The sequence below is a fragment of the Solanum dulcamara genome, chromosome 6 (assembly GCF_947179165.1).
Source record: "Solanum dulcamara chromosome 6, daSolDulc1.2, whole genome shotgun sequence".
NCBI classification, from domain to species: domain Eukaryota; kingdom Viridiplantae; phylum Streptophyta; class Magnoliopsida; order Solanales; family Solanaceae; genus Solanum; species Solanum dulcamara.
The window spans coordinates 37,049,321-37,074,188 of record NC_077242.1 but is presented as its reverse complement, the minus strand read 5'-3'; positions in this window follow the sequence as shown (position 1 = coordinate 37,074,188).

Here is a 24,868-nt window from a genome sequence, read left to right as displayed (position 1 = left end):
CAACTAGAACCTCATTTCTAACTCCATTATTTACTTGCTAGATAGTTTCAACTTTAATATCTCTTTTCTGCTAAATACTTGAAGGTAGTGGTTCTGTCAGCTCATTTCCACTCAAAGTGGTCATGGACATGTATTGTCCATCCTTTATTAGACTTTGAACAGTTGTTATGACCCAACCCCCTAGGCCGTGATGGGTGCCCAAATTAGACTCTCGCGTATACCCCTTCTAACAATAAGTAAACCTGTCCTCGGTTTGAGTTATAATATATCAACAAGCATGATAACATATAAACCGATGAGGCTATCGTAACATATGGGGAAAACTGTACCCGCACACATATACAACCCACATATATGTCCACAGACCTCTAAGAGTAAGAACAGTAACATAAGGTAGGATAGGTCCCCCGCCGTACCCGTAAACAAATAAATATATACATCGAGGGTTAGTACCAAAATCTAGGCTCCAACACAATGGAGCACTTTTGAACTGTTGAGAGGGACTCCTATGCTGGCGGATCCCCAAAGTGTGTATCTGTACCTGCGGGCATGAAATGCAGCCCCCAAGAAAGGGGGGTCAATACGACATATGTACTGAGTATATAAGCATAGACATCATAAGGAAATTACAGTTGGCATAGGGATACAGGGGACAAGTATAACAATTAACAAATTACTGTACCTGTAGCTTAGAACATAAAGTCGTACATACTATCATCCCGTATCTTACCCGGCCCATTCAGGGACTTGGTGTAACAACTATATCACTCTGTTATCATAAGCATCTATATACTATTAGTGCTATCTCATATAATAATGCTGAGGAAGATACGCCCCAATCCATATATTATATAGTAATGCCGAGGAATGTTCAACCCGATCCATATATTATATAGTAATGCCAAGGAATATTCGGCCTGATCCATATATTATATAGTAATGCCGAGGAACATTCGGTCTAATCCATAAATTATATAGTAATACCGAGGAATGTTCGGCCTGATCCATATATTAGATAGTAATGCCGAGGAACGTTCGGCCTGATCCATATATTATATAGTAATGCTGAGGAACATTCAGCCCAATCCATATATTATATAGTAATGCCGAGGAACGTTCGGCCTGATCCATATATTATATTATCTATACATACATACCCGGACCTCTAGTGAGGGACTTAGTGAGCTATTCATGTTATTGAATTATCATATTCTCATATAGCGTACCCGGTCCTCTAGTGAGGGACTCAGTGGATAATATAGTGAACTACACATGATAACGTACCTGGCTCGGGACTCAGTGATAGAAGGGTTACCGTATACATGAGTAGAGTAGTGAGTAACCATATGCATTTTAGACCATATCCGAGACTCGATGGAATACTCAAAATGTGCTATCATTCAAAAGCCAAGAAAAGAGTCATATCAAGTACCTTTTGATTGCCACTATGGATTAGGTCAAAATGGAACTTTTGGAATCATATTCTCGTATTAAGTCATCATCAAATATCTTTTGGAAATCAAGAAGTTGGCTATCCTAGTGGATTTAACAAGAGGAACTTCCTTGGAATCGTATATACTTCATCCATTTGTTTCATAAAGATCATGCCAAAAAGAAAGGAAGATTAGCTTTACATACTTACTGCTTCCCAATGTATAGAAAAACTTAAGAAGCAATAACTCAATTATTGTAAGAGTTCCAACATTAGAGGATGAGTAAGAAATACTTAGGAATGGAGTCACCTCCGAGATTGTATCATCTTTTATGTACATCTAGGACATGCCAAATAAGAGAAAGAATAAGCTTTACATACTCTCTACTTTCCCTAATGGAGTCATCATATGCATATATCATACCCGACCCATCATGGCTTGGTGAATAATTATAGCATAATAGAATCATACTTATGTCAAAAGCATACCAAGAGAAAAGAAGGATAACTCTATTTACTCATGCCAAAGACATGCCAAGAGAAAGGAGATAGCTTCACATACTTATGCCAAAAACATGCCAAGAGAAAGAAGGTAGCTTCACATACCTCTTACGGATTACTCTTAACCATGTTCGCCTCGTCGTCTTTTGAACCTATTTAACATAAAAGAAATACTAAGGTTAATACCCTTTCACTTTCCATTTTCAAAATCCACAACCAAGTATCCATAGAAATCGTTTCCTTATCCACTTCCCTCGACTAGTTTATTACTAGTTCCGAGGTTGCTAGGAATCGGGCAGCATCTCCCCTATAACTTGCCCTATCCAACTGGTAATCTTAGCAGCCATATTACCAACAAAAACTCACAGCTATATATACAATCATATCTTTTCAACATTACTCAATACAACTCCAAATAACTAGCTCAAAACTACAATACCAAAATAGAGTTTTTAACCTTTATTTCGTAAACCTTTAACAAAACGAAATGGAGGGTCATGTGGCAGAAAACATCAGTACCCACACCCATTTTAGAACACTTTCCATCCCTGCAACACACAATCAACCCAGATGCAGCCGCAACACAACAATCACAACACACTACTCGACTCTAATTTAACTATAACGACTTCAATTTAGTTTATTTCTAACGTCAAGCATTATTATACAATTTTTCCCTTCCAGCCTTATTTAAGACATGTATTATACTTCATAAAAACATCATAAACTCCGATTTGAAAGGGAAAGCCTTACCTTGCCTAAAACATGCCAAAACTCACCTCGGAAGTTCTCCTAGCGTGACTGAAACTTCATGGCTGAAACTTCGTGGTTGTTTGTTATCCTTTTGGTGCTGCTACAAACCATAAATTTACATTACTAAAACCTTCATACCCTCATGTTATACCCTATATAATTAATTCATGGAACGAAATCGGAGAACTTACCTTTTTTTCTCCCCAAATCCGTAGCTCTCTTTCTCTCTAGCTTAAGGATTTCTCTTCTCCTTTTTTCTAGAATTTTCTTGGATAAGAATGAATTGTTTGGATAAATATGACCTAAAAGTTATAAAACATATATATAGGCTACTTTAGAGGTGACATGTGTCAACCCCTAAGTGGCGACATGTGTCAAGCCCTCATTGGGCCAACACACCACCTTTTCCAATAATAAGCTGCCACGTGGCATGTGGGGGGCCCACCCCTTGCTCCGCTGCTTCCACATGGCACCTCCAGCTTATGCCATGTGGCACCTCTATTTGCTTCCATGTGGAACCTCCAACTTCTGCCATGTGGCACTTTCCCATGCTGTCATGTGTCACCTTCTTTTCCCCCTCATGGGTTTGTAACCTCGTCTTACTTTATGAACCTATGTCATCCTTGATACGTAAGCTTGGTATGTACTCAAGTAGCTTAAGTATGTAAAATTTCCAAGTTGGTAGCTTAAGTAAGTAAGTCGAGTCCTACGACTCATTACTTGATCTTCATCTTCTTTCGGATTCTTAAGACCCTATTTCCAATCTTCTCTATTATAGGGTATCTTATTCTCCCTTCCTTAGAGTTATTTGATGACGTCATGGATTATCCGGCTCACATGGTGACTTCTAAGAAGCTTAAGAGCCTTTCAAGAAACTTAAGAAGCTTACGTAACTTAGGAACCTTCCAAGGTACAGTACGGGGTATAACAATAATATCGCTAGGAAATGTGTTTTTTATGATTCAAAGTAGCCGATAACTGTCCCATCTGGTGCTTCAGCTATTTGATAGACATAGATTGTGAATCCACTAGATAAATCATGTTGGACATGTCACCTTTTAGTTCATTGACACCAACTTATCTAGATTCCACCTTCTGCAGCACCTTATTTAACATCTCTTCCATTCTTGAGCTACCTATTCCATTTCCAACTCGATATCTGTTTCCAGGAGGTACATTGTTCAAATACTTTGCTTCTCCATTTTATTTAAAATCTGGATCATCATATCAACTTGCATTCCCTACTTCATGTCCCTACACAACACCTTCAGATAGAAAACATTTAGCTAGTAGATCCATCTGAATTTTAATATGGGCCATGTCCTGGTCTCGCTCTTCTTCTCTCCTTCGCTGCTCTGCTGATATCTCAAATGTATAGCTAATACCTCCAACTTTAAATTCTCTGGTGTGCCAGGCTCTGTTATTCTTTGAGACCTTATCTAATATAACAACTTCTGGAAAATTTTTGCTCATGAATGATCCTCTATAGACTGAATCAACAATAGGCTTAGTCACAAAGTTACATGATCTATAGAAAATTTCCATTATATGATCATCTGTTAGCTTGTGGTTTGGACATTGATTTAGTTTTTTGCTAAATCTCAACTAGGAATCATACAATGCTTCAGTTGGTAACTATTTGTGGCCGCTAATCTCATCCTTCAGCTGCAGCTTCTTTTAGGGCAGGAAGAACCTTTTCAGAAATGCTTCTTTTAGCTCCCTTCAAGTGGTGATAGAATCGTGTGGTATCTCATTCTACCATTTTATTTCTTCCCCAAAAAGAGGCAATGGGAACAATCTTAACCGAATTGATATTTGGCTGACCCATGGATCTCAAAAGACTTTCATGTGGCTACGGAGTTTATTAAATATTGAATTGGATCATCTCCAGCCACTCATCTAAACAACCCTTTCAAGTTCAGAAGCTGAAGCATGGTACTCTTTATGGTGAACTTCACACCTTGTGGTAGTGGTGGAAGAACTATAGCTCCAGCGGCTCCGACTCCATCCAAATCTGGATCATCATCATCCAAAGCAAAATCAATATGAAATTTCCCTGTCGGTGCTAGCTAAAGATACTAACGATATAACCCATCTTCTACATCTTCCTGTTCATCACCTAGTTTATCATTGTTTTCATTGTTAGTCCTGGCTTGTGCCTTAACAAGTTCTCTCAACCTCAGTACTTCACGCTCTTGTACGTTCATTTTACGAATTAATTTTTTATGCTTAGTATCGTAAGGGATCAGTAGTTCACCCTTACTTTGGGTATTTGGCATGTACTAACTTGTACCCTATAAAAAAAGCAAGAAACAAAAATAAAATTTGAATTGAGGACTACAAATCGAAATAACTACTAATAGAGTATTTCAAGGGCGTATTCCTTGACAGGGGCACTAAAATTTGATACGCCCAAACTTACACTTTAATTAAGAAGTATTACTAGGTTGGGGTCGATCCCGCAGGAAATGCGGACGAAATAAGTCTACTATCACTTATGTTCAGTTGTAGTCTATATTTCCCAAAAGTAAAATTGCATAGAGTAAACTGGGTTTTATGTTTAATATAGTAACTAGTAATAGTTTTGGCAATAGCACAGTAAAACTGACTTAGAGTTATAATTAATATAAGAAAGTAGCTAGGACTGTCTTCCCTGTGACATTTAACTCAGTAGACATATCATATGTGTGACCTCGTCTCAATGCGTAGCATGCAATATCTAACAAGTTGGGTACACCTTAACGCGTTTTGGTTCAATTAGATGAATTTCACTCTTCACCTCCTGGTCTTAGAATGTATGACTAACCTTTGATTTTGACATAAAACACTATCCCCTCTCGGGTTCAAGTCCTTCGATGAATTTTTGTAACTTCAGATCTATGTTGTGGTTATCTTTTCCTAGTCACTACCCCTCTCCCGAGCAAGTATCTAATTCAAGAAAGTTCTAACATGTGCACTCATTAAAAATAAATTAAAAAGAAGACAACATCAATGCATGCTAACTTATTAATTGAGAACCACCTATACTTTGCCTACTTTGTTATTCCATCATGGTTCCCACAACCCTATTTGTGGAGTTTAGCTACTCATGATCACAAGAAAAATAACAAGAATTTTTGTAGAATTCATGTAACAATTACCTACAATAATTAAACAATTAATATAAGAACAACGAATCAAGATGAAAGTAATAAATTTTATGACGTCCTAAGCCTTGAAAAGTCATTCACAAAACCCTATTTCTGCATTCAAAGTGCATACAAAGTAAAAATGATAATAAACTATAACATGGACTATTTATAGACATAAAATGAATCCTAAACAAAATAGGAAAACTTAAGTCGGCGTTGGTTCACAACCCTCTTTCACGATCCGTACTGCAGTTCACGAGCTGTATAGGTTCCCATGAACTTTAACTTAGTCTCACAGTGATTATTATCGACTTATGTCCACATGCATCTTCACGAGCTGTATAAGTCTTCATAGCCCATAGAGGGTCTTATATACTTCTCCTTCTTGTTTCCTTAGCTTCCGTTCAAAAACCTATCACGAGCCATATAAGTCTTTATGGCCCATGGAGGGTCTCGTATAGCTCCCTTCATATTTTGTTGCACTTTCTTTCACGGAAAGTTCATGAGTTGTAGAGACTTTCACGACCTATGTAGGGTCTCATGTTAATTTTCTTGGACGTTTTTTTGGTTTTCTCACTATTCCATTAATGGGCAAGTCCACAGGCTGTATAAGTTTTAACGGCCCGTATAGGGTCATGTGGTCCTCTCCAGCTTCAGTTTTTCAGTATTTTGTTATCCAAGTGCCTTAACTTAATTTTCTTGCACATTAACATACATAAAAAAATTATATCTACAAAAAATGCTTAGAACGCACACTAATTTATTATTTTAAGCATCAAAAGTGTTGTAGATTCGCGACATATCAAGTCGTGACCTCTTCAAAGCTACATCTATGTTCCCAAGCTTAAGGTCTCTCTTTCGTTCTTTCTATTCTTTAATCACTTCCTCTCTTCATCTTTCTCTCGAGGGCGTTTGCCTAAGGCTTTAGGGAGAGTACTCAGTGGATTAATAAATGGCTCCTTCCCCTCTAATTCCTCAATATCTGGAATTGGGAACACCTTTGTTGGCCTCTCACACAACTACGCAATTTCATCTTGAGCTTGTGAAAACTTAGCCAAATATGGTACCTTCACCTCACTCAATCGATCATTAACCCAAGTGTTCATAGCATCCATCCTTCATGCAAATCTCTATATGAAACCAATGCGTCTGCAATGGCTCTATTAACAAACAACCCTAACTATTTGGCAAATAACTTTTTCTATTTTTCATGTCGATCTACTCTCTTTACCAATCTTATGAAGTTTGCAGGTGTGAGAACAAATGGGAAAATTATGGAAATATTGAGTCTTAGTGGACTCGAAACCCTATGCCTACAATGTCTCCAAGGTAGAGGGTGTGGAAATTGGTCTAGTGGTGCCAACCGAGGTCGTAGGATGCTCTTCAATTTCTATTCTTGTCTGGGTACTTAAGCCAAGTAGTTACGACATTGTCTTGTAGACCTGTTACTCATGTTTTAACTCATCTTTCTTTTTTTCAATATCAAACTTTTTGTTGTCTAATGTCTTCTCATCAACTCCTTCTAGAATGGGTACATGTGCCACTTTGCATAACTTTGTTACTAGGCATAAAAATGGTAGTGATGTGCAATTTGGACAGTTTCTGTCATATCTCCCCAGCTATGATTCTCCCAAAATCCAATGAAAAACCTGATATCAAACTCTCTACCAACATTGCCTTATCCTGTGATAGTGTATTTTCACCCCTAGTAGGAAACAAACTGAAATGCACCACTACCCCCCAAAATTTGCAGGGAAAGTGAGGGATGCCTTATGAATTAAATCCTTAGTATTGGTAATAAAAAGGTTTGACTGTTAGTGAGTACCTGGGCAAGCCACATGTATTCCTGGATTCTATCTCTCATACAATGGTGAAACTCTATATTTTTAGGAAACTAGCATATTCTTTCCCAAAGAAAACCCTAATTATCGTTGAAAGTTATATTTACCCCTTGAACTGGTAAGGAGAGTATCAAGGTCATATCGATTCCTTTCGTGTGCACTGGTCAATTCCCCCGAAACTACCCGAAATAACACTAAGGCATGCTTCCAATCAACTTAATATGATATAACCTAGAATCCCATCCCAAAACTAGCTAATCAACATGAATTCACTAATACCAGCTCAATCTAAAGTCGATAAGTCGTAGCCTACCTCAAAACAGACCGCACACACTCTAAATTTACTATTCCAAAGCTTTGCTTTATTGACCGGCCTCTAATATCTGCCACGTTATCTTCAGATACACTAAACTTCATAATTGGTAATTCATGGACCATGGCCAAATTTAGGAGCCAGATCTTGATAAATCTATTCAAGCCTATATTCTCAAATCTCCACTTGATATCTGGATATTCTGGCATATCCATTTCAATAATACAAATCTCCTCAACAATATTTCTCTTCAGACTACCTCAAGCCATAGTATTTAGGCCCTTTAATTAGTATTTCTCATCTTTAGAAATATCCATCTCAATGCATCATGAAATTCAGGTGACTTTTTCTTTATGTTCTGCCACATCTATTACATCCCGTTGGACTTACTGTCATTGTCGTATCTTGACTCTGAGAGGGATATCAAAACTAGAGTTGGTCACAGATTCATCTCTCTCTTGAGGTAAAGGAGATTTGTATTGTTGTCCCAACATCCAACTACCGTATATCATCCTCCAAGCTCGAGGATTCATCCACTAGTTGCCAACCACTACTGTAACACCCCGTATCATTCTAACTTAGATAAATATCAAATAGCCATGAGAAAGTGAGTACACTGCACTGCTAGCGAGCCATGAGTTGTCACTTACAACCTGTAAAAAGTTCTATGAGTCGTAGGTGGGGCTCGTTGAATCCCCCAACACTTGAATAAACTTTAATTGTTAGGACCCTTTCTACGAATGTCTTGTACAAACCATAGGAGTTTATATAGAGAGTATAGGGCATCCATAGAAGAGGTCCCTAAGCCCAGTCAAGACCCAACTTTTATGAGCGTGAGTTACGACCGGCCAAAGGGTCTACAACTCGTAGAAGGGACTCATTGACCCAATGAAATAATTCCAGTAACTAGGGTAGAGTACTACGACCTGTAGAGAGGTCCATAGACCCCAAGCCCCCATCCCTCAATGAGATCCTACAATCCCCTTGCATGACTCATTAAAGGGTCTACGACCCATAAATAGGGCTCGTAGACCAAACACCCTAAGTTCCAGTAAGTCCAATTTTTGGACCTCAGTTCCTACGAGAGGGCCCCCAATACGCCCAAATTACACCTTCTCAATGAAGTATAAAATGGTTGTTGATCAAATAAAGAACCTAATGAACGTTAGGGTCAATCATGCGAGAAATATGGTTTAGACTTAGATTAATTGTTTATTATTTGTTTTTGTAATCGGATTGTTTCCTTAAGGGGGGTTATATAAAAATAGTTAATTGATTCGATTGTAAGTATCAAGTAACAATTTAATGTGATTTAATTCAATGAAAGATGAAACTAGGATGTATGTGTTCTCCACGAATCCTTAACTATGTAGAACCTTTTATTAGTAATCCTTTTCTAGTGTATTACATGCAAAATTGGTAAGTTAATTTTACCTAGGTCCTTGATCCGACAAATAAGTGATTATCACCTCACGACTTGATTTATCTACGGGTATATACTTTACTAACCCTTAATAGTAATCCCAGATTAGCTATTCAAGCTATTAGATGAGGGTTGACGAATCCCTTTTCTCATCAACTACCTTCTTGATCCGGCAAATAAGGATAAGATGAGTTCTAATGTATATAATTTTTAAAAAATAATAAAAATAAATGGAAAAATAATACATGCATGCACAATAATCAAGAATTATGTTTTATTAGGTCTACGTTGTTCATAATAATGTGGTTAAAAGTTTTAAGTGAGGGGTAAAATTGTCTTTTCCCACCTTATCCAAACTAAAACCCTGACATTTTGGGACTAATTTAGGTCCCTTATTATTACCCTACATGCCTTTTCTCTCATTAACACTAAGAACATTTTGAGAGTGAGGATAAGAGAGGAGAAAAACTAGGGTCTGAGCATTTCAACCAAGTTCTTCGAGTTTCACTTTGATCATCTATCTTCCAAGTATGTAAGGCTATTTATAGCATTGGAATTAGTTTGTCCATATGCCCTATATCTTAATTCCATAATTGAAGAGTTTGAGCTTGAGGTTTAATTCCCTTTAATTGAGTTTGAGTTAGTTATGTAATCTCCTATTGAGCTCATTGCATATTTAATTCTATAGTGATTATTCCTATGATTGAGTTTTTAAATAGTCATTCATGTTTACATTCACATGAATCCTAGTTGAGTATTTGGATTGTTTAGTTCTATGCATGATTTTGAATTTTAAAGAATGATTAAATTTTATATCTTCATTGAGAAAGGTGTTTTGAGCATAATGTATCATTTGAGTTGGAGTCTTTCATTCACCGATTTTGAGCATGATCAAGTCTAATAAGTTAGAACATTATGAATTTATTTTTAGATGATTTGAGAAGTCGAAAGCTATGTTTTAAATGCATTCACTGAGTTGAGAGTATAACTATTTCAATGAGGAAGTAATGAGTTCAGAAGAGTTTAGTAAAATTGAGTAAAGTCCAATTAGACTAATGAGATAATATTTTTAGTATTTTTACTCACTTGAGTTCATGAGCATAGTAGTATATTTTTGTAATACCTCAAAAATTTGAAAGTCGGAAAAAAGAGGATCAAAACATGAAATTTCTGAAAACCTAAAATTTTGGCACCAGGTGATGACCACAAAGGCCATCACAGGCCGTGGTGGGCACCACGCCTCATGGTGAACTACGTGGTAGTGACCCTGAGGTTCACTCTTGAAGGGTGAATACCACGACAGGGCACCATAGACCATGGTGAGAACTACGGGCCATGAACCCTCCGTGGTGACCCCTTTCATGAGACCTTAGAACATGACTCCAAGGCTATGACCACTATTTTCCACCACGGGCTGTGTATCTCTTCACGGATCATGGTAGGTACCATGGTGGTCACTCTGCAGACCCACCTGCAAGTCCTACACCACACCCAATTTTCACATCTCATAATTCAATCTATGGACTATGAAGGGTTTCATGGAGGAAGTTCTGAAACCTTTCCTTGCAACTCCCAAAATCCAAGCCTAAGTCAATCATCATGGATACCACCATGGGTCGCGGTGAGCATTACAGACCATGATGGGTCCTCCATGGTGGGTTCCAGTTCCATTTAAATGAAGGGTGTTCTAGTCATTTCCCTACTCTTTTATTAATGTATGTGGACATTTTTGAGACTAGATACATTACGAAAATATCCTAAATACTCCTAAACCTATTCTTTTCCCTCATTAATTCCCACTCAACCTTAAGACTTCTCTACCAAGGTTCATTCAAGGGTTCATCTTCTTCATTAAGTTTTGGCTAGGGTTTCTTCAAGAAAAAGTCTCATTTTTCAATTCTAAGGTCAAATTCAATCAAGGTATGTGAGGATTGCTCAATGGGTTCCTTTCACCCATGGAGTCCCAAAGTTTATCATTCAAAATCTCATGAATTCAGTTGGGTTTGTAACCCTAATTTGATGAATTGCATCGAGCTATTTTGAATATGTTTTAATCATTACATATGATTATTATAAGTATATTTCGTCATGAATCACATGACTTTTAAGCTGAATGATGATTGCCCAGCATGAATATATTTTCAATGATGATAGTATGAACTATGATTATGAATTCAATAATTTGAAGGAATTATCATGATTTTCACTCAAATTGACTGTGTATGTGAGTTTTACTCCAAATTCAAGTATGAATTATGATCATGAATTACAAGTATATTCAAGATATGAATTTCATGCAAGTTATGAAGGAAGGTGACTTGGGGCCCTATGTGGTGACCTAGGACCTCATTATATGAAATTTTCAAGTATAATTTGTAATGATGAAAGACCAATTCTCACATTGCAATTATGTTATGAAATGAGCTATTCTATGGATTATGAAGTTTATGAACAAGTTATGATATATACCAAGTATGGTTACTATATTATATATTCCATGGGATTTGACTTAACACTGAGTGGGCTTGAGGTGGGGGCCCTACCAAAAGTATTAGTAGCAGTCTCAAGTCTCTTAAACTACTTGCCACCATAGGTTGTCTTTATAACTCAGCTAGTAGATCCACATATAGCGTATGTTATGAATCGCCTAGTGGGATAAAGTCTACTTTGGAAAGTAGATTCCCCTTTGTTCTATTGTATGGGAGACATTGGGATTCAACGTTATAGCTCACATGGTTTTATTATCGGTTATGGTTCTATCCCACATATGTATGACCTTCTTATGTACTTTCATGATTTCAACTACGCTGTCCAAATGCTTTGATCATGGTGACTCTCTATCTTTACTTATCATTTTTTACTATTGTGCTTTACTTGATCATTGCTTCTTATGTTTTACATTGCATGCCATGCCCTCATATTTAGTACATTCAAAAGTACTAATGCTTGCATACATTATTTCATAATGTAGGAGTTGAGGATTATATTCCCATGCGTGGCTAGTAGAGCTTATTCAGGCGAAGTTTTTATGAGTCCTCATCCATTGGGGACTAGTTATGAGTAGATTGTTTCCATTTCAAAGACTGTTTTATATTTTCTTCATTTTGAGGGTGGTCTAGGGACATGTCTTAGTCCCCGCCATTGTCATGTAGTAGAGGAATTTTTTTGGACATATGTTTAGAGTCTATGTTGTCAAATTTTTATACTCTTTATGATTCATGATCTAGGCTCCTTCTTATGTTATTTCCGCACTTAATTTACCTTATGTATGCTTTATGATATGTCAAGAGGCTTGGTTGGAGCCTTTCGGAGTTTCGATCGCCGTGTTACTACTAGATCCTAGGTCGGATTGTGATAATTTTGAGAGTAGTATTGAACACTAATTTTGGTAAGAGTTTAAAAAAACTCAAACCCCATAAACTATGTAGTCGATCGTACTATTAGTTTGGATGACTCCTCACTTCTGTCCTTGATACGGACTCTTATTGTATCCATGAGATAAATTTTTGTCCTTTATCCTTGCAAGGTATTGAATGAATTCGGCAACAACATTAGTTGGTTGTATCATCACGATACTCATAGTGATGGTTGTCGGTTATAAAAACTCTCCAAAGAGTTAAATATTATTTTTATACCGAGTTGAATTTATATATTTATATTTTCTAAAGCATTATCTTATTTTTGCATGATTTATTGAGTTGAGTTATTTCAGTATTGATTCCATTGAGTATTCTTGAGAAAGTTTCCTTTCAGCTATTTTACATATCGTACATTTCATGTACTGACACCATTGGCGCTGTATCATTTTATGATGCAAATCCAAGTGGTAGAGATTCTCAATAGGCGCGTTGTTGAAGATCAGTTTCCTTCCAGCTTTGGTAAGACCTCCTTGCATTCAGAGGAGCTCTTTTTAGTCATTTATTTTAGCTTTTATTTATTGGTCCTTTGAGGTAGCCGGGAGCCTATCCCGGTACCTACTCAAAGTCAGTTAGAGGCTTTATAGACTAGATATAGACTAAGTATTGAGTATATTTTCAGTTTAAGAGATTAGTTTTAAACCATTCCTTTATCTATATATTAAGTATTCGAGACTAACTTTGAGAAGTTGTATTTATTTTCCTTGCATGCTATTTCTACCAATAACACATGCAAGATATTGAAACCAAGGGACTTTAGTTTAGCAAATACTTTACTCTCGATATAATCATAATTAAATAAAAGTGAGGTAAATATTTTTGATTTCCTTTTTAATCTAATAATGGAAAATAACTAAGAAAATTAAAGCTACTAATTAATGATTGAATTTCACGTGGAGTTGTCAAGGATTGAAGAAATTCCAGGGCTGCAACTTAGCATGAGTTCAGGCATAATACTCTTTCCTTTAGAATTTGCTGGGTTATTAAGCTATTGATTTATAAGTTTAATTTTACTATCATGGTCTCTCGACCTCTAATCGCCTACCACAATTGACAGTCTAACTACATAGTTAAGCGAGGATAAACATAGACCAACTATGGATAAACATGGACCAACTATGGAGTATTAAGCTATATTCTTGTTTCGTAATCAATTGCTGTATACTAGGTATATCTCTATCCTAGATAGGAAACAATCTAAGTTTTAAACTAGAATGAACACATTCCTTGCATTCCACATCCCTCTAGTCCTCTCTCGAGTTCAAAAGTGGCAAGAAATATATTCTAATGGTGATCGGGCATTAAAATAATAAAAGAAAGAATACAAGAATAAATTAAAGTGAAAACCCATCTTCATCCGAAGAAACTCATATTAAACCATCATTCATAGCCACAACCCTATAATTAGGGAATTTAGCTACTCATGATTTGATTCATGATAATAGTTTGATTAGAAAGCATTCGAGAATTCAAAAGATATAAAGAGTATTAATGAACCCTAGTGTTCTTGAGAATAGGCTATCCAAAATGATCTCCACGAAATTAGAAAAAGAATATTTTAACAAATAATAAAACTAGGCTAATTATAGAGTTTGAAAAAAAAGGACAAATTTCAGCTTCCAGGTCCTTGTTTTGTACCTGTTCCCTCGCTTCAGATTCTGAAAAACATGCTCTTCTCCAGGACATAGAGCTATCACACACTCCAGTGCCAGATTATTTCATTCAAAGCCAAATTTGATTGCTCAGGTTCGTGATGCTGACACAAGGCAAAATACACTTTCCTTCTTCAACTTTGCTCCATCATTAAGCTTTTATCTTCCATTTTCAGCTCGACTTCCATTTTCACCCTTTTTAGTCGCTTTTGTGCTATTTATACCCTACAAACACCTAATCACTCTTGTTAGTAAAAACACAAGAAAACATAACTAAACTACCATGACCCACATAGGATTGTTTCTCGAAACTAACTAAAAGCGTAAGTTCATTTGGCTATTTGGCTATAAATACGTCTAACATCACCACCCCACACTTAAAGTTTTGTTCGTAATTGAACAAATACACATATTTACATGTAAAAAAACTCCAATACAATACTCAACACAAGGTATTTACTCATAGACTATAACGACTTGAGAAGATAGAATGTATCCAACAACATGTTCCACGATCAATTTAGCAAAAATGACTAGTTTAAAATATTCTAGCCTCAACAATTGACTCTAAACTTTAGCAAACTCATGTGTACTACTCAATCAAAAGATCGTATGAATCACCCATCTTTCATCAAATATATGCCCTCACCACAAGAGTGAAACACCTAGAATCATTCACACATGCACACAATTTTAGAAAAATGGGTGTTAGTATCGAATTTCACTCACTCTCCCAAAAAAAAACTCTCATGCACACAAGAAGACCCATAGGCTTTTCCTTAGTGTACTACTCCACTAATATAAGACCGCATAAGCTCAAGATCAAATAGGACTTTGTGGGTTGTAATGTAGGCTAGGGGATATTTAGGGATTGTTTTTGGTTATGATTAGTGACTAACGTTCCCAAGCGCTTTAATACCTTCTACTTTCTTATTCATAATCCTCTTCCACCAACCTATTTCGTACTTTATTCCTTGTCCCCAATTTTCTTTATTTATTCCTTCTCTTTAAGCTACTTACATCCTATCGTAGGGAGTTTTTGTCATTTTTTTCATCACTTTGGTTTTGATTTTGGTACTCCCTATCAACAAGACATCAGCTTCACGCAACTATAAAAAGTTTAAAAGGGGACTTCTCACTTCACTTTCCCTCCTTTCAATTTTTTCTCCTTTAACACATTCATCATTCAACTAAAGCGCTTAAGATTTTTGGATTAAATTTAGTCTAATCAAAGAAAGGGGATAAGTTTCATATGAGGCTGCCAAAGATAGCACTTCACACACACTTGGCATATATTTAAATCAAGAAGGTTCACCACAAAATCTCAACTAAGAAATAACATAAATTCATAATTAAGCACAAGTCACATATAGTCCAAAAATCGAGATTAGGTGTCTCAAGCATAGTCATCACATTTCATATCATGCTTTCACATTTAAAACTTACTTCATTCGTGTAGCGTAGCAAAAACACCTTAAAACATAAACAAGACACAAACATTAACAAACGTACCCATATGTCACAATCCGACCTAGGGCCTAGTTGTAACACAACGATCAAAATCCCGAAGGGCTCCAACAAAGACTTGACATATCATAAGCATGCATAAGGTAAAGTATATGCGGAAATATTATAAGAAGAGTCTAAACATGATCATAACAGAAAGGTAAACTTGACTACATAGACTCCATAACATAGGTCCAACACTTGACTCTACAACATATAACGGGCGGGAGATAAGATATGTCCCTAGATCACCCTCAACAAAGTATAAAGAAAGTAGTAACAAGGAAATAACTCATAATTCACCTTCGATAGATAAGAACTCACCAAGACTTTGCCAAATAGAATCTCTACTAGCCACATATGAGAATTTGATCCTCAACCCATACATTATGAGACAATGTAGGTAACAATATGTGTTAGTACATTTGAATGTACTAAGTATGAGGGAATGATATTCAATATAAATCATAAGATGCAAATGTCAATTTGAGTACATGATAAAGAGGATACGTGAAGTCATGAGAAAGCCGTAATGATCAAAGCATTTAAAAGACATGGTTGAAAATCATAAAAAGAACATAAAGAGCATATATATATATATAGGATAGGAACCATAATCGACAGTAAGACCATGCAAGCTATAACATAGAATCCCGATGTCTTCCTATACAATGGAAGAAAGGGGAATCTACTTACCAAGGTAGATTCTACCCCGCTAGATGAGTCATGTACATATGCTATATGTGGATCTACTAGCTAAGACATGAAGGCAACCTATGGTGGCACGTAGTTTAAGAGATTTGAGGCTGCTACTAAGGCTTTTGGTTAGCCCCCACCTCAAAGTCTGCTCGGTGATAAGTCAAATCTCACGAAATACATAACATAGTAATCATACTTAGCATATATCATAAACTTGTTCATAAACTTCATAATTCATAGAGTAGCTCATTTTCATGTCATAATTGCAATGTGAGTATAAGCCTTTCAACATTACAATATTATACTTGCATAATTTATGTCATTAGGTTCCTAGGTCACCAATATAGGGCCCTAAGTCACCTTTCTTCATAACTTGCATGAGATTCATAACTTGAACATAATCGTACTTCATGATCATAATTCATATATGAATTTAGAGTAAAACTCATGTCCATAGTCAATTGAATGAAAATCATGATAATACCTTGAAATCATTAAAATTATAATCATACTTCATAATATCATCATTGAAAATAACTTCATGCATGGGCATTCGTAATTCAACTTAGTGTCATGCAATTCATGTAGAAACATACTTATAATGATCATTTTTGCTTAAAATCACCTCTAAATCTCAAAAGTAATTTTCCAAAAAACAAAATAGGATCTAATTATATGGATGTTGAAAGCAATTAAAGGTATTTAAATCAATTAATGTAACATTCCTCAAAATGCTCATAAGTGCCTTATGAATGCCTTGAGAATAGTTCGCTCGTGTAATATATTATCCTTATTCTTTTTGGAAAATCCGAGTCCGAAATATTAATCACGGGGTCAAAACCTATGGGAAAATAGGCTCGGTGGGTTTTTAGAACTCGTGTATCAAAAGATGAATTTTATCAAAAAATGCACAAAATAGTGAGGTGCGCGACAGCTTCTCATCGCACAGTTGTTCCTATTCAGTGTAATTTTTCTTCGAGTTAAAATCTGACCAAAATCTCATTTGCTAAAAATTGACCTATTTGGGAGCAGCTCAGCATCACGAACCTGGGAGAAGTTTTTCATCTAAATTCAATTTTTTAGTAAGGGCACTTTAGACTTTTGTCTAGTTGTTAGTTAATGAAACTAGACGTTTTTAGGTCCAAATTTTACTCTATAAACTATCCTAAAACCTTAATTCCATTCATTCTTCTACAATTCACCTACTCAAATATTTCTCTCTCTACAAGAGACTCTCAAGGACTCCATTGAGTACTTTCAAGAAATTCACTCAAGCTCTCCATCAAAATTCTTAAATTCTTCTAAATTCTTTTGTCTTCTCACTCAAGGTATGTGGGGATTATTTCATGGGCTCTTTTACACCGATGAAGTCCTAAAGATTTCTCAAGTTTTCATTCAATTTACAATTGATTATGAATCTTAGTTTTGATAAATTACATTGGGCTAATTTGATTTCATTTTTAAATATTATCAATGATCTTTATATGCATGTTCTCATATGAATTTCATGACTTTAAGTTTATTTATAGATGCCCATACATAAAACTATATTTTCAAGCTATGATTATAAATTTAAGATGAGTTTATGAGTTGATCATGAGTTAAATGATTTTCAATGAAAGTTTTACATGAGTTAAAGTTGAGATTTATGATTCTAAAGTTAAAGTTATGATGATGATCAGAGTTAAGATCAAAAGATGTTTAAAGATGGTGATAAGGACAATTCTCACTGAAGTTATAGATTCTTATGAATCACTAAAGAGATGAGCTATTACTAATATATTTTAAATATGGATTAATAGGCAGTTACTATCTTTCCCTACTATGCTATGATCATATTTATGAGTTTCCGTTGGGATATTGACTTAGCACCGAGAGATATTCTAGGTAGGGCTCATTTTAATAATGTAGTTAGTTACCCAAGGGAATGCTAGTAGCAACCTAAAGTCCCAAACTACGTTGCCTACGTAGGTTGCCTTCATGGCCTAGCTAGTGGATCCATATATAGAAAAATTAAGTTGAGTTGAGTTATATTTGGAGTATGCCCTGGCATAGTAGCCTCCCCTATTTTGATGTAGTAGTCATCGGCCTGTCACGATGCTAGACTCATCGAATTCCATGTAATAGCTTGTATGGTTTTAGTTGTTAGTTAAAGTTCCCATCCCACACAAGTTCAAGTTAAAGTTTTGAGATGTCAAGTTATGAGTTGAAATTGAAGTTCTTATGATATGCATTGACCATGAGTTCCATTTGTTTTAAGTTGCTTTTAAACTATACTCATGTTCATTATGTTTGGTCATACATCCTATGGCATATTGATTACGCTCTTTACTTATTCATGCATATATCACATACTTAGTACATTCAAATGTACTAATGCATATTTTACCTACATTGTCTCATAATGTAGGGACGGATGACACTCATGATCACCCCACTCATGGCTAGAGATTTGTTTTAGATTTTAAAGAAGTTGGTGAGTCCTTATTCTATCGAGGACAAGACTTTTATTAATTTTACTATTATTTACACTTTTTTCTATTGTTAGGGTGAGCTAAGAGCTTGTGCTAAGCCCCTATCAAAGAGAAGGCTAGAGGCGTGTTTAGACGATAATATGGTGTAGTCTGATTGGACATTTGTAGAGTTGATATCCCTTAGTCGCATTCCCTACTTAATGATTAGTTTCTCTCATATGTATGTTGTTGTTTAACTTATGTATGAGATGTATGCTAAGATGGCTTATGGTTAGGATCCTTCACATCCTGATCATTGTATTACGACTAGGCCCTAGGTTTGTCATGACAAACTTGATATCAGAGCACAAGGTTCAAGTATTCTAGGGAGTCTAATGTGACACCCCAGAAAATTTTTCGCAAATAATCAAATATTTCTTCACGTGTAGGTAGACTCGGGTCGGAGGACTTGTAATTCTACATGTGAGTTAGGATTAATTCCTAAGTATTTTAAGTGTGTTAGATGTGTTTAGGGGTCATAAGGGATCTCTAACACCAAGTCGAGTCCAAAGAACTCCAATCGATTAAGTTTTTGGACGAGTTAGTATAAGGGTAAACTTCAAATGACCACATATCCTAGGATATAAAGAACTGGGTGGACTACAACCTACCAAAATAAAGGTCTTTGAGTCTTCTTTCCAATGCCACCAAGATTGTAATTTTTGGAGTTTGGAGTCAAAAATTATGGCCATTTTACTACGGACTAGTACTGCAGGAATATTCAGGCCTGGGCGAAATTCAGACTTGGTGCTCCAGTGGCGCCCCACGCCACTATAGCGCCAGAAAACAGCCTTAGTAGTTTGGTGCTTGGCGCGACGCGCCACTATTAGGTGTGCAGGGTTTTAAGCCTATTTTGGCTTGGCGCTGCAGTGGCGCGACGCGCCACTATAGCGCCATCAAGACTTTTGCCCAAATTTCCAGATTTTTGGAAGAGGGGCAACTTGGAATTTTTCCAAATTATATATACACCATCCTTGAGCATTTTGGACCATTATTTTCAGCTCCTCTCTCTCTCTAAAAAGCCCTAAATATTTTCCCTCTCTTCTTCTTCTTCTTCTCCAAATCCATCTCCAATAAAGGGTGCCTTCAAGAGTTTCAAGGATTCAAGTCTTCCATTGAAGACCTAACACCAAGTTCCTTCAAAGTCTTCAAACAAGGTATGTAAGACTAACCTAAAATATGGATTTAGTTCTTCCATATGCCCATAGATGTGTTGGATAGAAGTTGTGAAAGAGTTGAACCTTCTAAGAAGGTTTTCTTGAAAGTTTTCCTAAACTATAGAATGTTTTTAAGTACTATTAGTTGATTGATGTTTTTAATGACTTGAGTTACTAAATAGTTATTTTTCATATTATTAACTACAAATGTATCTTTGTATATAGATTTATAGGTATTGACGATATTCTTGAGTTGAGTTTTGTTGAGAGTATGGATTCATGTTTCATTCACATGAACCCAAGATGAGATTTCTTTGGTCATAATTTGTCTTGAGTTGAGGTTGATGGTTTTGTGTATATATGTATTGATTGGAATAAAAAGAATGAATTAGATAGTTAAGAATGTCCTTTTGCTTCTATAAAATGAACATAGAATTAAATAAGGATTTTGGAGTAGATGTTTGACGATTGATGTGATGATGCTATTTGATAAAGATGTGATGATAATGTTTGGTGATGATGTAAATGAAGAGGTTATGTTGATGAGGATGTTGTGTGATAAAGTGGATTGGAGTCTAATGTGATTTTGTGGTATATGATGTGCAAAATTTGAGTTGATTGGAGTCTTAGAAATATTTTGAAAATAAATGATCCTTTGAGGAGGGATTTAAATAAATTATTTGTGAACCTTTTGCATAAACTATTTATACACTATTTTGAGTCTAAAGAATTATTAGTTTCATCTTTGATTTAGAAAGGAGTTTAAGTATGAGTTGAGTATGAGGAGCCTTTAAATGAGTTGAGTATTTTTACATTAAAGTATCTATTTTGAGTTTGAGTTGAGGAGTTGAAATTATATTTTTATGTACATAATATTTTCTGCAATCATTGAGTTGAGATTGTATAATTTTTTAAAGAGAAGAGTTTGATGATTTGAGATGAGTTGATTTGAAAGAAGGTCCAATTAGACTTGTCATTATGAGTTAATTGAGTTAAAATGAGAACAGAGTTGATGAGGTGGCAATGTTCCATATGAAACTAGCCGTGAGGGCTTGTTTGAGATGATTGGAGGAGTTTTATGAGCATGGAGTCATGGAAGGAGTATCAAGCACCGAATTGGGCAAGAGTATAGTCCGTACTCGAACCCAATACCTGTGTTGCCAAACGTAGGGGGGATTGAACCATTAAGTTGGATGTTTCCCCGAGAGTTTTGTCCTGACATTATAGGACTTGGTTGGATTAGATCCATGAGTGTTTGATTCGTTCATACCTTGGCAAGGTATGAACGGACGCATCAACAACGTCATTTTGTTGTACCTTCACTGGCTCATAAGTGATGGTTGTCGGTTAAGAGAAACTCCCATTTAGGTCTTGATAGTACTCTGAGTCAGTTGAGTTGAGTGAGTTGCTATATGCTTATGAGTTAGTCCTGTCTACACTATTTCTTATTAGACTTAAGACGCTTGAGTGAGTTATTACATATCTATTGAGTCGAGTCCTTTGAGTTGGATTGTAAAACTGTAATATCCCCTAAAAACGTTGTATACGATGTTTCAATTTTTGCCTAAATATGATACAGCCTATGTATTTTAGTCATAACTTTTCATAGAAATATCCAAATTGAGTGATTCAAATTTCTAAGTAACCACAAGATCATTACCTACAACTTTTATGAAGACCATATTTTAAGATTCAGAGGTTAAGTAGGTCAAATAAATTAATCTTTGTAAGGTAGGATGTTGTTACGGAAATGAGTATTTATAAAAGAAATATCATATCTCACTGTAGGTTTATCCAATTTGGTTGATTCTTGAACGATATGAAACTAGACTTCCATATCTACAATTCTTATGAAGACACCAAATCCTAATAAGGAATTTATCTTATTCAAACGCAGCTCCTAAAAAGAGTATTCTGTCAAAGATAACTCATTTCACCTACCATAGAAAGATCTAGATACATTTGACATCACTCATGACATAAATTGTCCTCCATTTAACATCATCCATGACATCAATATATTCCACTAAATTTTCAGATTTTTATTTATAATTATTTTATTTATTGTTAGGTCATCTTTCCCACCTATAAATACCCACCTTATTTCCTCATTTTATTCATCAAGCTTTCTCAAGCAAATCTTCTCTCTATACACATTCTCAAATATAGTTTTAGTTCTTAGTAGTGAAGAAATACTATTCCGGTGATTCATATATTCCGGGTAGTACACAAAACGTTCCGGCAAGGAGAGAAGCTAGGACTCAAGAGTGTTCATTAAGTCTTCCGGTACCAACTAAAGCTTCGGTTTCCAGGTATGTAAGGTTTCAATGAGAGTTTCCTTCCACTCTCATGTCTAAATTATTTTGATTATATGATAAATTATAGTTATTTTCTTTAAGCTTTACTCTAAGTTATGTGGTGTTTATCCATGAATTCTTCCATCCATATAGTCCAAAAACTCTTTCAATTAAGTCTCTTGATTTCAAGTAATATTTTGTTATGGTAATTTTTATTTTTACTTAATAGTATGAATCATGGTTAAACTAATGATTATTGGTCTATTTTGATACAACATAATTTTATATGTATGAATTGATGGATTGCAAGTAATTTATTTATTTATATCTTTAAAGGTTCTTGAAATTCATGGTGGGTTGTCTAAAGCATAACTTTTAATTAATGAATTTTAAAGTATTTATGTATATTTATTTACATACATGTTTTCAAGTTGAAGTGATTTGAATCCACCTAGTTTTACTATGTTTTTAATAAAGTTTGACTTGAAAGCTTTGACTCCAAGTAAATATTTATGAAAACAATATCTATGATAAAAAAGGGAGTCTTATGAAATGAAAGAATGATGAAATGGTATGAATCATAGATTCTTTATGCAATAAGGACAATTCTTGCATATTTGAATTATCAAATATTTTAATGAGCTATTCTACCGAATATGATGTTTGAATTCTCAAGTTATATGCTATAAATATTTTGAAGTATTAAACTATTCCGTGGGATTGACTTAGCACCGTATGAGGCATTGAGGTGGGATTCGGTAAGGGAATCCTAGTAGCAACCTCTTGTCTTATTAACTATGTGCCAACATAGGAGCCCTTGTAGGCTTAGGCTAATGGATCCATAAATAGCCCTTAAAGTTAAAGTTAAAGAAATGAATGAAGTTGACGGAGTTCTACCTGGCAAGTAGTCTCCCCGGCCAACGTAGGGGGTTATGTTGGATTCCATGTAATAGCTCGCATGGTCTTAAATGTCGGTTATGGTTAGCTTCCCACAAAATGAATGTTTTAAAAGATATCCATATGATTTATTATGCATGTATTACATTATGTTCCATATTACATAAATGTTATAATATTTTCTCAATGTTCATGCATCCTTACATACTTAGTACATTCAAATAAGAGTTGTTTGAGAAAGTTTGATGAAATAAGGTGTATATTTATAGGTGTGAATGAGGGACCTAATAATAATTAAAATAATTATAAAGAAAAATCTAAAAATTTAATAAAAGATTGTGATGTCATGGGTGATGTCAAATGGAGGACTATTGATGTAATGGGTGATGTCAAATGGATCTAGATTTTCCATGATTGGTGAGATGAACCTTCTTTTAACGAAATACCCTTTTTCGGAGCTGCGTTTGAACAAGATAACTTCCTCATTAGATTTGGTGTCTTCATATGAATTGTTGCTCTAGAAGTATACTTTCATATAGTTCAATAATCAACCAATTTGGATCATCCTACAGTGATATATGATTTTTCTTCTAAAAATACTCCATTTCATCACAACATCATGTCTTGCAAAAATTAATTTATTTAAACTACTAAACCTCCAAAAGATAAAATATGGTCCACAAAAGTTGTAGGTAATGATATTGGGTTATTCAAAAATTTGAACCACCTACTTTGGACCATCCTATGAAAAGTTATGACCAAAATATAAAAGCTGTACTATTTTCATCGAGAATTGGAATATCATATACAACGTTTTAGGGGGTGTTACTTAAATCTTTCTAGCAACAACCGACTCACCAACGGGGGTTGACACCAAATAAGGAGCTACTAACATTTTTGGTAATATATCAAATCTATTAGTGAAGAATAGAGTAACAAATGACAAGTTTGCACCTGGATCTAACAATGCATACACATAAAAATAAAAGACGTTTAGCATACCAGTAACGACATTTGGTGCTCCCTCAACCTCCTTCCTCCCATGCAAAGCATAGAAATGGTTGGTGCATTGGCCACCTCCTTAAGCTTGTTGTCTGTGAGCAACTTGGCCTTGAGGCCTACCACCACCACCTCTACAATCTTGATCATGATGAGCCAGCTTGCCACATTTGAAGCATGTATTGGAACTGGATAAGCACTCCACTTTGTGAGTCCTCCCATACTTCTTACAAGTGGGGAAATCTTGAGTACCAACATTCTATCTTGGGGCCATTTGATTAGTACCCTTTTCCTTGTTGAATTTTAGCGGCAGAGAATTAGTAGGACCTTGTCCCACA